At 47.8% G+C, this 14,324-nt stretch overlaps 1 long non-coding RNA gene across 1 annotated transcript in view; it reads right to left on the bottom strand.

Annotated features, from left to right (window-relative positions):
- Positions 1-893: 893 nt before the first annotated feature.
- LOC108512601 (uncharacterized) overlaps positions 894-14,324 on the bottom strand; it is a 34,035-nt gene continuing 20,604 nt past the window's right edge. Inside the window, exons 2-3 of the long non-coding RNA XR_001880638.1 lie at positions 2,383-2,462; positions 894-1,130 (exon numbers count right to left, since the gene is read on the bottom strand). This is a non-coding gene — a long non-coding RNA (uncharacterized LOC108512601). The remainder of the gene's footprint in view (positions 1,131-2,382; positions 2,463-14,324) is intronic.

The following is a 14,324-nucleotide window of genomic DNA, read 5'->3' as shown; positions in this document are numbered from 1 at the left end:
GGTTGCAGTGAGCTGAGATCATGCCACTGCTCTCCAGCCTGGGTGACAAGAGTGAGACTCTGTCTCAAAAAAAAAAAAAAAAAGGGCAAATGTCACCCAGAAGACCGAGAGGATTTGTGATGAGCCAGCCCAGGTCATCTTCTAAGTGACCCAGCCATTACCAGAGTGATGTTTAAGGGGCTACAGGTCCTGCGACTGTGATAAAGGCCAGGGCAAGGGAAAGTCTGTCTGTGGCTGATATGGTTTGGCTGTTTCCCCACCCAAATCTCACCTTGAATTGTAGCTCCCGTAATTCCCATGTGTTGTGGGAGGGACCTGATGGGAGATAAGTGAATCATGGGGTCGGTTTCCCCCATACTGTTCTCATGGTACTAAATAAGTCTCACAAGATCTGATGGTTTTATAAGCAGAAACCCCTTTCACCTGATTCTCATTCTGTCTTGTCTGCCACCATATAGGATAAGATGTAACTTTTGCCTTCTGCCATGATTGTGAGGACTCTTCAGCCATGTGAAACTGTGAGTCCATTAAACCTCTTTTTCTTTATAAATTGCCCAGTCTCGGGTATGTCCTTATTAGCAATGTGAAAACTGACTCATGCAGTGGCTATTGACATCGTTTTTATTCTCCCAAGCTGCTGAAGTCTATGGTGACATGTTTGTTATTTACGTGAATCCTCATTTACAGATGAGGGCAGAGCTTCAGAAAGATAAAACAGCTTACCGGTGATCCTACAGTTAGTCAGCAGCAGGGCCTAGACCTATTCCGGCTCTGCCTGACTCCAGTCCCCATGCTCTCAGTGGCCTCACGTGTCACATCTCACCATGTCCCGGGATCTCCTGCCTAGCCTCCCACACTCCCCACACAGCACACAGACCTCAGACACACGTGGCTGAGTTGCAGGTGTTTTATTAGTCAGACTAATAAAGACTGAATCCGATTTGGGCAGATGTCTGGATTCCAGCTTCACGTGAGAAGGAGAACAGGGCAGGAAGATGGAGCTCAGATCAGGCATGAGTGGCAAAGATTCATCTCTAGAAAGGGTTCAGCTTGGATAAGCTTTCTTTAACATCCTCTTCCAGTGAGTCCACCCCAGAGGCGATGCATCCTGGGCTGGTGGTGATGGTGGTCTGGGAGAGAGTAAGAGGAGGAGGGACAGAGCTGGCAGCATGCAGGAATCCTACAACAGAACTACCCAGCACCCCCAGGGTTATCACCCTTGTCATCTGCAATGATGAAAAGTCTCCTCAGGGAGACAGCTGCATCCCCGGCAATGGCCTCTGGTCCACAGGCTCACCCCTGCAGAGGCGGCTGCAGTCAGGGTGGCTAGGATGAGGCTGGCCCCCTAATCGCCTGTGCACGAGCACCAGGAGGAAGTCTGATGAGCACCCCAGCTGGGGAGGAAAGGAGGTGAGAAGGTTCAGGAGGGTATGGAGGGGACTGGACCGGAGGAAGGGGCAAGATGGCCCAGTCTGGGTTTATGTGAAGGACCTGAGACTCATCTATCAGCTCTGTGGGATGCATGCAATGTATACACACGTGTTGTAAAAAATCCCATGTACCCCATGTGCATGTATTAGTACACGAAGTTCTGCTTCTCAGAAAATCCTCTCATTTTTCAGAATCAGACACTCAAAATAATAGCTTTGGTAGATGGGGTGATAGGCTACTCAAAAATCTGTAGAACTGTGTAACGAGAACAGTAACAACAAAAAGCGTTCATCAGGAGACACATTGAATAGACCTGGTGAGGAGGCACCTGCAAGGAGAGGCTGTCTCAGGGGCCTCAGGCATGAAAACCTTAGAGACAGATTCTGGCCTGTGGGCACTGAGACAATGCAAAAAGAAGTGGAGCTCCATCTGAGCCAGCTGAGCAGCCACCAGGGTGGGCGCAGCGGAAGTGAAACCAGCGAACAGGCAGAAGCCGTGCAAGGCCAGGGTGTTCCTTCCTGGGAAAGGAGTCCAAGATCAGGTGTGCATTTCTAAAATCTGTAAGATGCAGCTGACATGGCTCCTACCTGCTCAGGAGCTGAATTAAGGACTCTCTTTGCTGCCAAAGGTTAAAATGCTACCCTGCAGTGCTAGCTCCTCTAGCCTAGAGGAGAAACATCACAGGAGTGGCACACTATGTTGCACTGATGTTATTCCTATTTACCAATTGTAAGCTCATTGGTGTGCTAGGAACAGGTGTGGCAGCAGAACAGGGTGGGAGTGCACGTGGCATCCGTTGCATGCGATATGTCCTGTAGGGTGGAGCAGAGGTTTACGAGCTCATTGTTTGTAGATCCTGTCTGTCATGTATCACACCACTGCAGGGTCTATATGTATGTGGCATATTACACTATGCTGCCTGTGGTGGAGGGAGGAGGGAGAGGAAGTTACCATGACGAGCAGATCCAATAACTTAGATGTGATTCCTGCCTCATTGTAGCAATCCTGGACTTTTTCAAAGGCTGCCTTTTCTGGAACAATTTAAGCAATAAAATAAATCACATAGTATTGGATTATAACCCACAGTATAAAATAACATACAGTTGGCTCTTTGTATCCATGGGTTCCACATCTGGAGGCTCCACATCTGTGGATTCAACCAAGCGTGGATTGAAAATATTCAGGGTGGGGCGGAATTCCATATGGTTCCAAAAAGACAATTTGAATTTATTCCACACAGAGCATTAAGTCGAATCCACGTGAAGGAAGTGATGTGTGGGCATTGTATTAGGAATTATAAGTAATCTAGGAATGATTTAAATATACTGGAAGGATGTGTGCAGGTTATATGCAAATACTGTGCCATTCTATATACAGGACTTGTACATCTGTGGATTTTAGTGTCCCTGGGAGGTCCTGGAACCAATCCCCCCACAAATCCGAGGGGAGTTCTCCCCACAAATCCGAGGGGAGAACTACATGTGAGCCTATACTGATTAAAATAAATGGCTGACGAATAAATAAATGGGGAAGAAAACACAAATATTCCTTACAGAACAATTCCAAATTATACATGTAGATTCCTCCCCTCCCCTCTCCTGTTTTCCCCATTCCCTACTCCTTTTCTCTTCTCCTCTCCTCTCCTCTCCTCTCCTCTTCTTTTCTTTTTAGAGACAGGGTCTTGCTCTGTCACCCAGGCTGAAGTACCATGGCTTGATCATAGTTCACTGCAGCCTCCACCTCCTGAGCTCTCAAGCAATGCTCCCACCTCAGCCTTTTAAGTAGCTGGGATCACAGGCACATGCCACCTCGCCCAGCTAATTTTATTATTTGTTGTAGAGACGGGGTTTCACAATGTTGCCCAGGCTGTTCTCGAACCCCTGGACTCAAGGGACCCTCTGTCCTTGGCCTCCCAAAGTGCTGATGTTATACACATGAGCCACCACACTCAGCCCTGCTACTTTTGTCTTCAGAAACATCTCACCCACCCACAAGCTTACTGCACCTCCCACTTTGAGGATGAGCTTAGAGGTTTCCCAAGAAAAGGGGAAGGAAAGGGGAAAACAGTACAGAAAGCTGGTACAGACAATACTAATCAAATGACACGTGGTAACTAGTGCCCAGACATTGATGTCACGGGGTCCTGCACTTCCAGGATGTGTTCCCCAAAATCCTAACCCCAGTATCAACTCTGAGAAAAATGCCGAACAAACTCAGCTTGGTGGGCATTCAAAAATGTCCACCACCTCAAGACTACCAAGATTCATAAAAAAAAAATGCAGGACTGAGACACTGTCACACACTAGAAGACATGATGGACAGCTGACAGCTGGAGCTTGGCACCTGACACCTCTCTGCCAAGAGTCGTTACTGGATGGGAGTCCTGATTGGCGCAGGCTTCTTATCAAGGCCAAAAAACTTGCATTCTACTTTTGACTCTGTGGCTTTAGCAAATTTTATTCTGTCACTGCTGACTCAAGAAAAGGTCAGCCTAGAACCTCCAGTCAAAAACTGCCTAATTCTGAACTTACAAAGTATCAAAAACCTTCACTTCACCTAGCAATTTCATAAGTATACAGCAAGTATCTGTAAAAATTCTTGTTCATAGACTCCAGAGGCCAGGCACAGTGGCTCATGCCTGTAATCCCAGCACTTTGGGAGGCTGAGGTGGGAGGATTGCTTGAGCCCAGGAGTTAGAGATAAGCCTGGGCAAGATGGTGAAACCCCATCTCTACACAAAGTAAAAATAAAAAAGCCGGGCTTGGTGGTGCACGCCTGTGGTCCCAGCTACTTGGGAGGCTGAGGTGGGAGGATCGCTTGAGCCTGAGAGGCTGAGGTTCCAGTGAGATCTGATTGCACCCCTGCACCCCGGCCTGGGCAATAGAATAAGACCCTGTCTCAAAAAAAAATAATAAACAAAAATAAGTTTTTAAAAAGTTTAGTTTATAGACTCCAGAGCAATGGGAGTGTCCCTTCGAGTCATCTAACAGACATTTATAGAGCATCTACTTTGTGTCGGTCCTGGTCTTGACCCTGAGGTTACAGCAGTGCACTGGAGCTCCTTACACATCTAAGTGGGGCAGGGGGAGACAATCAGCAAATGGCAAGAAGGGCTATGGAGGAAGAGGAAGAAGGGACTGGAGAGCAGAGTGCTGCAGTGACAGTGGGGAGTGCTAGTTTTACAGAAGAGGTCAAGAGCTTGGGGCAGTCTCTGATAAGGTGACATACGCATGTAATACCCACATAACAAAGAAGCACATGTTCCCCCTGAATCTAAAATAAAAATGAAATCAAAATTTTAAAACACAAACATTTAAAAGGAGAGAAAGAGAATATGGGCAATTCACTGAAGAATTAAGCAGTGACTCGTGCAGCCAACTGGAGCAAGGGCATTTCAGGGAGCAGGGGCAGCAAGCTTGGCATGGTCAAGAAATAGAAAGGAAGCCAGTGATGGAGGGAGGATGGCAGGGGTGAGGTTGGACAGTCATGGGGCTAGGGACTTGACACGCAGGCCACACAGGGATGGCGGGCCATGGCTCATGCCTATAATCCTAGCACACTGGGAGGCCAAGGTGAGAGGATCGCTTGAGCCAAGGAATTCAAGACCAGCCTGGGCAACAGAAGAAGACCTCTGTCTCTATAAAAATAAAATCATTAGCTGGGTATGGTAGCCCATGCCTGTAATCTTAGCCCCTTGGGAGGCCAAGTCAGGTGGATCACTTGAGCCTGGGAGTTAGAGGCTGCAAGTGAGCTATGTTGGCACCACTACACTCCAGCCTACACAACAGAGCAAGACCCTGTCTCTAAAAAACAAGATTAAAAAAAATGTTGGCCGGGCGCGGTGGCTCAAGCCTGTAATCCCAGCACTTTGGGAGGCCGAGACGGGTGGATCACGAGGTCAGGAGATCGAGACCATCCTGGCTAACACGGTGAAACCCCGTCTCTACTAAAAAAATACAAAAAACTAGCCAGGCGAGGTGGCGGGTGCCTGTGGTCCCAGCTACTCGGGAGGCTGAGCAATCAGACTGTGTTCCAGATTGTAACATTTGTCCAGCTGTAAAACAGGATGTTAATCTCTTCTTGATGGGAACCCCTGATGAATATGTGTCACAATTCAAAAAGCTCTCAGTAATACTGTCCAATGCTAGGAAGCTGAAGAACTGTGTTGATAAGAAATTGACAGATGAGGACAAGCAGCATGTGCTCAGTGGGCTGGTGAGTGCAGCTGTGTGTGCCTGCGCCCAAGCCTGGCTGGGGGGGTCTGCTGGTCCCAGGGCAGTGGGGGGCTTGCTTATTCTCCTCTCCACCAAGACCTTTCCTTGGGAATCTGGGAGGAAAAGGAACCTCATGAATGAGGAGGTAGAGAGAAGAGGGCAGACAACAATGATGCAGGGAAGGGCCAGGGAGGGAGAGTCAGCTAGCCCTTGAGCTCACAGGCTGGCTCCGACTGTTGAGTTCTGAGGGCTAGCCTGGGAACTTCCAGGACTTCCTGTCTCCATGGCACCACCCAACCTCAATTTCAGACCCTCGGCTCTGGCCTCCCTGCCTCCAGCCTCTCTAGCATATGAGACTATGAGACTGGATCTTCTCCAAACCACTAGCACCGAGTCCTTCCCTTCTTTTTCTTTTTTAAGACAGAGTCTCACTCTGTCACTTAGACTGTAGTGCAGTGGAGTGATCATGGCTCACCGCAGCCTCAACCTCTTCAGCTCAAACAGTCCTCCCACCTCAGCTGTCCAAGTAGCTGGGACTACAGGTGCATGCCACCATGCCCAGCTAATTTTAAATTTTCTTTATTTTCTGTGGAGACGGGGGTCTCACTATGTTGTCCAAGCTGTTCTTTAATTCATGTACTCAAGCCATCCTCCCACCTCAGCCTACCAAAGTGCTAGGATTACTGGCATGAGCCACTGGGCCCTCCCTCCTTCCCTTCTTTAAACATCAGATCCTTTATCCTAACCCTTCAAGTCCCCTACTCCATCCCTGCTAAAACCCTCATTTTTCCTTGTCCCCTGGATCCCAAGGAGTCATTCAGTGGCTTACATGCCAGGAGATAGGCAGCCTCCAAAAGCCACCCTCCTGCCCTCCCTAGGCCTGGGATACCCCACGAGGAGAATCCGAGTGAATCTTCTCTGGGCTGTGCCAAGAGTGGGTAGGCACAAGTTACTGCTTTAGCTACAAATGTCCCAGGGGCAGAAATAGAAAGTGACCTGGGATCGGTGCATTCCTGGAGGCTCCCAGGTGACCAGACTCACCAGGTCCTCCTCAGCAGCCTCTTCTGGTCTGTCCTGGGCTGCACCCCTAACCCCATCACACCAGGACTACCCTTCCTCTTTTTGTTCTATCAGAGGGAGCTTTACAGAAGCTTCTCAGGAATATCTTGGGACACTCTTGTGGTGCAGGAGATTGGGAGGAATCCACCTTTACTTGCTCAGACCTAGAAGCCACACAAGGCTGCAGGCATCTCCCCAGGAACTGTCCAATGAGTGTTCAGTGCAACTGGTTATCTCTTTTACCTGAGGCCTCACTGTGTTTCCTGATGTTCTCTTTGCAGGATAAAATATACTCAAGCAAGTTGTGTTAGCAGAGCCATCTTTGATAGAGGACCCAAGAAAACCACTTGCCTGATCACTAAGCCATCTCAGCAACCTGCCAGGTCCAGGGCTCTGACTAGAGGATTCCAGCAATAAAAGCCTTGCAGTTCATGAGAGAGTCTTGCTTCTTGGGCTGGAGACTGGGCTTTCCTAGAGGGCACGGGGAAAACCCCAGTGGGACAACTGGGAGACTCCCGATTTGGGCTGGATTTGAATGCTGTTGGATGTTCCTCCACTGAATTCAGTAGGCAGTGGGGTTGGGGGAGGGGTGACAAGCCCAGCAGCCAGCGTGTCTGCTCATTTCCATGAGGCAGGAGCCACAGATCACATGCATAGTCTGCTCATTTCCATGAGGCAGGAGCCACAGGTCATATGCAGAGTCTGGCAAATTTTCACCTCCCAGCACCCTTGAAAGGTGGGAGTAATCATTGTAGTCTTACAGGTGAAGAAACTGAGACTCAGAGAGGTGAGGTGTCTGCTGAAGACCACACAGATCCTGGGCAGCAGAATCTGGCCCCCCTACCCACTGCTGGGGAGACAGGCTTGGCTAACTCACTGTGTTAGTCTTGGTTTGGCTAACTCACTGTGTTAGGCTTGGATAACTCATTGTGTGGCCATGTGTGTATCACAGACCTTCTCTGGGCCTATGATTCCCACCTGTGAAATGGAACTGATAGCTCCCATCTCCAGGGCTGTGTTGAGGCCAAAGTAACATAACGGGTGAGAAGGGGTCCCTGTCTCAAGCGCCTGACAGGAGAGAAAGAACAAAGGGGCAGCATACAATTGCAGAACCCAGCTAGGACCAAGAAATCACCTCTCATCCCTCAGTTTATCCTAATGCCAGCCACCCACTGTGGCCTTAGTCGCCTCCACATAAAGAAAGTACAAGGTGGGTCTTATGCACAGAGTGGGGACCCAGGGTCCTGGAGTTCAGAGCTCCTCCTGTGGCTCTACTCAGTGGTCGTGACTCTGGAGACTTTCTTAGGCCTTGCTGTTCCCTGTGAGCCTCCTCTTCGCCTGGTCCCCACACTTTACTCTTAGAGTTCCATCAGACCCTACCAAGAGCTCCCCCAGAAGACCCTGCTGGCCACACCACAGGGCTGCACCCAGGAGGGGTCTTTATTGAGGGTCCTCATGATGAAGACGCTTACGGGAGGCCCCCAGGGTTGACCTGGGAGCAGCCACTTCTCTCCTTGTGGGCGTTCCCTGGGGGTAGCTGGGGAAGCCACCTGGCCCAGAGTGAAACCTGGCTCTATGTCTGTGCCCCAGCTCCCCAGGGTCTGGCTGAAGGCTGCTTCTGAAGTGGGGGGCTCCTGCATGTATAGAAGCTAAATGGAGTATAGGGGCATAAGGAGGTTGTGGGTCAGAGACCCTCTCGTCACCCCACATGTGGTCCACATGTCTCATCACACCACCCAGAAGTTGTATTACATCACTCCCTACTCCTACAGATTTGAAAGCTCCAGGGCCAAGAAATCACCTCTCATGCCTCAGTTTATCCTGATGCCAGCCACCCACTGTGGCCTTAGCTGCCTCCATATAAAGAAACTACCAGATGGGTCTTATGCAGAGTGGGGACCCAGTGTCCTGGAGCTCAAAGCCCCTCCTGTGGCTCTGCTCAATGGTTATGACTCTGGCGACTCACCCTGGCCTGCAGCGAGTGTATGGGTGTGATGGGGGCTCCATCCAAAAATGAAGAGGACCCGAATGATGGGCAGTTTGTCCTCATGAAACACGGTCCCTCGGCTGCTGCTCACCTCCCACAGAACTCCCTGGGAACTGCTGGGCACCAGAGAGACATCTCCACGTTGTTCATGTGTTCCCTCCCCACTCACTTCCTTCCTCCAACCTAGAGAATCTTTAAATAATCTTGGGTTGGGAAAAATGTCAAGATTAGATGCCCTTCCAAATCTTTTTCTGTTTGAAATTCAAATCTAGAGTTTGGAGGAAAAATGCCAAAAGTTTGTAGCTTTTGGTCTTTTATTCTCACGTGACACTGCTTCCAAGATCATAGAAACCCCACCCCATTTCCACTTAGGCCTATGTAAGTCTACCTCAAGCTGGGGTGGACAGTCCCCTGCTGGCACATATCTCCCCTCCTCAAACACTTGCATCTCTCTTCCTGATGGTGGCTTTCTCCCGCACCTGAGAGCTTGCTAAGCACTCTTAAGACTACCTCTGAAAGTATGGGGAAGTTAATGCCCACAGAGCAACCCTCAAACAACAGACCCCAGCCTCCTTGACTTCTGGTGGATCAATTCTGAGGTGACTTGCACACAGTATCTAAGAAGGCTGTCCATGGGCTTGAGTCCAAGTGAAACTGCCTTTGCAAAAATAGTAACAGTGAGAAAATTATGACAGTGAAAGACATCTGATCTAACTAACCCCATCTTGCCTTTAACTTTCAAACTACCCTTAGGCCTTCCTGGACTTGGGCCAAGCTAACTTTGGGAGAAATTTACCTTATAGTTTAAATAATAATAGTCCTTCCCCAAAACTAAACTGCCTTTGTAAAGCTGTTGATAGGGACAGGAGGTAGGAAAATTTGGAGCAGAAGAGGATGGGTCCCCAGTGAGGGTCTCACCCTCAAGCCAAAAAGCCTGACACCATGGCCCAAAGTGAGAACTCACATTCCTGTTTTCCTGCTCTAATATTGCCTTTGCCAAAACCACCCATGGCCCACCCCACCCCTATCCTGTGCCCATAAAAACTCCAGGCTCAGCCAAAAGAGAGAGAAGAAGCAGCTGGACATTGGAAACTACAGTGGATATTGGAGAGAAATGACTTGACTTCAGAGGGACAACTTGATGGTGTAGCTTCAGAGAGGAGTCTGATTGAGGATGGTTGGACTTCAGGAGAAGATTACCTTCCCCCTCCATCCCCTTTTCAGCTCCCCTTCCTGATGAGAGTCACTTTCATCAGCAATAAAATCCCCTGTGTTTACCATCTTTAATTTATTCGTGTGACCTCATTCTTCCTGGATGCCAGACAAGAACTCAGGTGCCATGAGTGCGGATGCAAAAGACTATCACACTGACCCTCCACTGAGCTGATAACATTTAAGCTGTCTACAGAGAGTAAAGCTAAAACAGAACTGTAGAACTCCTTCTGGGACTTCAAGGGTCATGAGCACCTTCTCCCAGACACTGCCATGGGGCCTACATAAAGTTTTGCCCTTGCCAGCACACAAAAGTGCTTGCCCTGGCTCCTGCATCCACTCACCTGCACTCCTCCCAGAAGGGGTGGAACACAGTGAGACCAAGTGAGTGGAGTCTGCCCCTGCTGACACCAAAACAGCTGGCTAGTGCCAGCACCCACGCACTCCAGTTCCCACTTGCAAAGAGGTCAAGGAAATATTCTGCTTCACTTGGGGGCTCACTTGGGATACATCACAAGGGTGAGTAAATGCAGATCTACCAGATCTGTCTCTTCTTGTCCTCAGACTTTCCTCTGAGCTATGCCACTTGCAGGAGATAAGATGCAACCCCATCATCTGTCTCTTTCTTTTGGGTAAAAGGAATGTTGGTTCTGTTTCTCTTCATGAAGGTCTAGCCATCACATGGGACTAGAACAAAGTCCTGGGACAACTGAAGACATCTGTCTGAAGCCATTCCTCAGTGTTGCCAGAAGACCACAAGACTGGATCCAGTCCCCAGTGGCCAGTCAGGGTGTCAACCAAGACCCCCAAACTTTTCTGTGGTATCTTTCTCCTTCTTTCACTGTTTGAAATGGCTCCTATCACTTTTTTTGTAATGTTAAGGGTTTTGCTGCAAACTGCAGAAATGTTACTAAGTAGAATGAGTGGATAATACTCTGAGTATTACCTCAGATAACAAGAATGCAACACTGTGGTGCATTGGCCAGGAAAGGAAGTATCAGAAAGATGAGTAGGAGGGGACCTCCAACACTTTACTTTCATTTCCAAGGCTCCTTATCCTCTGTTTTTTTCTCATAAGATCAAACAAAACACTGGGCCCCTGTCAGCCAGATAAAAGCTTCTAGAGTGGCTGCCAGCCTTACAAGACTCAGGGGACAGGCTTGATGGAGAGGACTTTATCAATCCCCCATCACTCTGGGGTGTTGGGAATGTTGGCTCTGTCCCAACCTAGTTCCCTTTCACAGAAGATCTAGCCATCGTGTGGGGCTGGAAGGAGATCCTGGGGCAACTGAAGGCATCTGGCCAAGATTACACCTTGGTGTTAACTGGAGGCTCCTGGACCAACTCTAGTCCCCAACGGCCCACCAGGACTTCCAGACTTTCCTATCATATGTTCTTATGTTCTTTTATTTTTTGCAGCTCTCATGTCTCCTATCCGTTCTTTGTATGCTATGCTGAGGGAGTTTTTACAGCCTGGGGAGATAACCTTGTTGGGTAAAGTTAGCAAGTACCTTAGTAACCAGGAATGTAACTCAAAGAATTGATGCTTCTGTTACTTTCTTGAGATGGGGGGATTTCAAGATTTCAACTAAACTAAACTAAACTGAACTAAACTTTCATCTAATAAGGGCTTTTTTGTTCCCCAATGATAGCCATTCATGGCACTCTATAGGAGGATATTTCACCCTGAGTGAATACTCTCCTCTCCATTTGGGTAGTTTTTTTTCCTCCACATAAAAGCTCAGCACTGCCCAGTGAATTTAAACAGTTCCTCCATGAGACAAATTAATTGTACTTTTGCTAGGAGGCATATTGTGGGGACAGCCCATCAAGCCCCACACCTCTCTGCCTGGAAAGAATTTGGAGTCAGAGTTTTTAACCTAACATCTCAGTTACTGCCACACCACCTAGTGAAATAGGATTTTTCTCTGTTGGGGGGCCCTATTGACCCATTTCCCAAAACCCCTAGTTCCCCAACTCCTTTTCCTCCTGCATCCCTCTATAAGTGATCAGACCCCATGCCCTACTGGTAGGCAGGAAAACTCCACTTTCAATAGTCAGAAGGAAGCTGCCCTTGAGAGACAAATTCTAGGCTCAGTACTGTCCTCATTGAAGGTAGGACAGCTATTTAATCCTTATATTTTTTGAGGCACCTGTCCTACATACAGCTACACTGGCATTTAAACAAAAGAGGGGTTGATGCTTAGAAGTCAATCGGTCCCATTCTCTGGGAAATCAGGGCTTTGCTAGGGCCATAGTAAGAGAAGCCAGGGATAGAGTCAGGACACTCCCTCCATTAAATGGTCTTACTCAAATCCAATTACTGCACAATCCTTCCTGGGCCCCTGGGGTACCATGGGAACCTTTTAGGTCAAGTAGGTCTGGGACACCAAGAGATAGGTGGAGAGCTAGGGAATCTCACAGGTAAACATGACTACTCCTGCTGACTAGCTCCTCTGGATCCATGGGTGGTAATGCTTGCATCCATGGACAACACAATTGATGGTCACCAGGACCCAGAGGAGATGGGAGGAAAGAGGAGAAAGAGGACACCCTTTCTACTTTTCTCTGCACCCTGGGTCACTCCAAAAGGAGGAAGGGGACTAAGGTGGGCCTTTTCTCCCCTCTCTTTCCAGATGCTTAACAACCCATCTTCAAGCCTGTATCTTCCTCGAGTGCAGCCTGGATCTTTTAATCCTCAGACCCAGATGTTTGCTTTAGGAAAGTCCCAACTTCACTCACGTATAGAGTATTTAAACTCTGCTGGAAGAATGTTATGTTACTCTTAAATCAAACCCTAACTGCTGCTGAGAAACAGGTGGCCCTGCAAGCAGGAGAGAAATTTGGAGATGAACTTTGTGTCTCATATGGTGCCAGGGAAGGGGAAGAGCCTCACCCAACTGGGAGAGTAACAGTGCCCTTAAAGGACCCCAGATGTGACCATAACAATAGCATTGGTGAGTGGAGAAGAAAACTCTTTCAAATATGTATACTGGAGGACTTGCAAAGGACTAGCACCAAACCTATTAACTACTACAAGCTTTCCATAATAGATAAAAAACTACATAAAAATCCCTCAGCCTTTTTGGAAAGGCTGAGAGAAGCTTTAGTGAAACACACCTTTCTGTCTCTCATTTCAATGGAAGGACAGCTAATCTTAAAGGACAAGTTCATTACTCAGGCAGCCCCTAATATCCAAAAGAAGTTGCAAAACAGACCCTATCCAAAGATCTCTCTGATTTTCTCACCCTCAAGTTGAAGTTTTGCAGTATATAGATGACATTCTTCTCTGTGCCCCAACTGAGAAAGTCTCAGGAAGGCACTGAGGCTCTCCTGAATTTTTTAGCTGAAAGGGGATATAAGGTTTCCAAATTTAAGGCTCAGCTCTGTCAAACTTCAGTAAAGTACCTGAGTCTAGTCCTGTCAGAAGGAACAAGAGCACTAGGTGAGGAAATGATTAAGCCCATTTCCTCTTTCCCCTTCCCAAAATCCTTAAACATCTGAGGGGATTCTTAGGCATTACTGAATTTTGCAAACTAGGAATACCCAAGTACAGTGAGATAACTCGCCCTTTATGCCACCTCATAAAAGAAATGCAAGCAGCTAAAATTCAGTCCCTAACCTGGGAACCTGGGGCTCAAAAAGCCTTTAACCAGTTAAAATAAGCCTTGCTTAAAGCACCAGCCCTTCGTCTTCCCATAGGAAAGAAATTCAGTCTCTATGTATCAAAAAGGAAGGGAGTTTTAACTCAGGCTCAAGGTCCAGCTCAAGAACCAGTAGGTTACCTAAGCAAGGAGCTTGACTTGGTGGCTAAATTATAGGCCACCTGCCTCTGAGCAGTTACAGCAGTTGCTTTACTGGTGCCAGTGGCCACCAAGTTAACCATAAAGTAAGTAACAACTTAACTGTCAATAACCCACATAATGCAGCAGAACTGCTGTCCTCTAAGGGAAGTCCCCGGCCAACAGATAATCACCTCCTCAAATATCAGGCTCTGCTGTTAGAGGCATCTACAGTCCAGTTAAAAAGCCTCTCCTTGCCTGAACCCAGACACTTTCCTCCCAGAGGAAACTGAAGAACCTGAATATGGCTTTGAACAGTCATGCAAACCTATGCAGCCAAGGAGGACCTCAAAGAAACTCCCCTAGAAATCCCAGAAGCCAGACACGCTGGTAAAATGGTAAAAGTTTTTTTACAGCCAGACTTTTGGCCTCTCTCTCCCTGTGCAAACCAGTGAAAGGAATGAAAGGAATCATTGTTTATATTCCCTGTAAAATTTTAATTAATGAAAAGGACATATTCTTAAAGAATGCTCAGCTTAATTAAAAGTGGATATCCAAGTTATAGGTATATTTAAAAGAGTTTTATGTTTTTCTCTTCTTAATCTTGTTTTTCTGGAAAGGTTTTTTTTTTTTTTTTTT

This window comes from Rhinopithecus bieti, unplaced genomic scaffold (genome assembly GCF_001698545.2).
Source record: "Rhinopithecus bieti isolate Rb0 unplaced genomic scaffold, ASM169854v2 scaffold_30337, whole genome shotgun sequence".
In the NCBI taxonomy this organism is placed as follows: domain Eukaryota; kingdom Metazoa; phylum Chordata; class Mammalia; order Primates; family Cercopithecidae; genus Rhinopithecus; species Rhinopithecus bieti.
The sequence above is the reverse complement of the archived record's forward strand: the minus strand, read 5'-3'. Positions and strand labels throughout refer to the sequence as shown.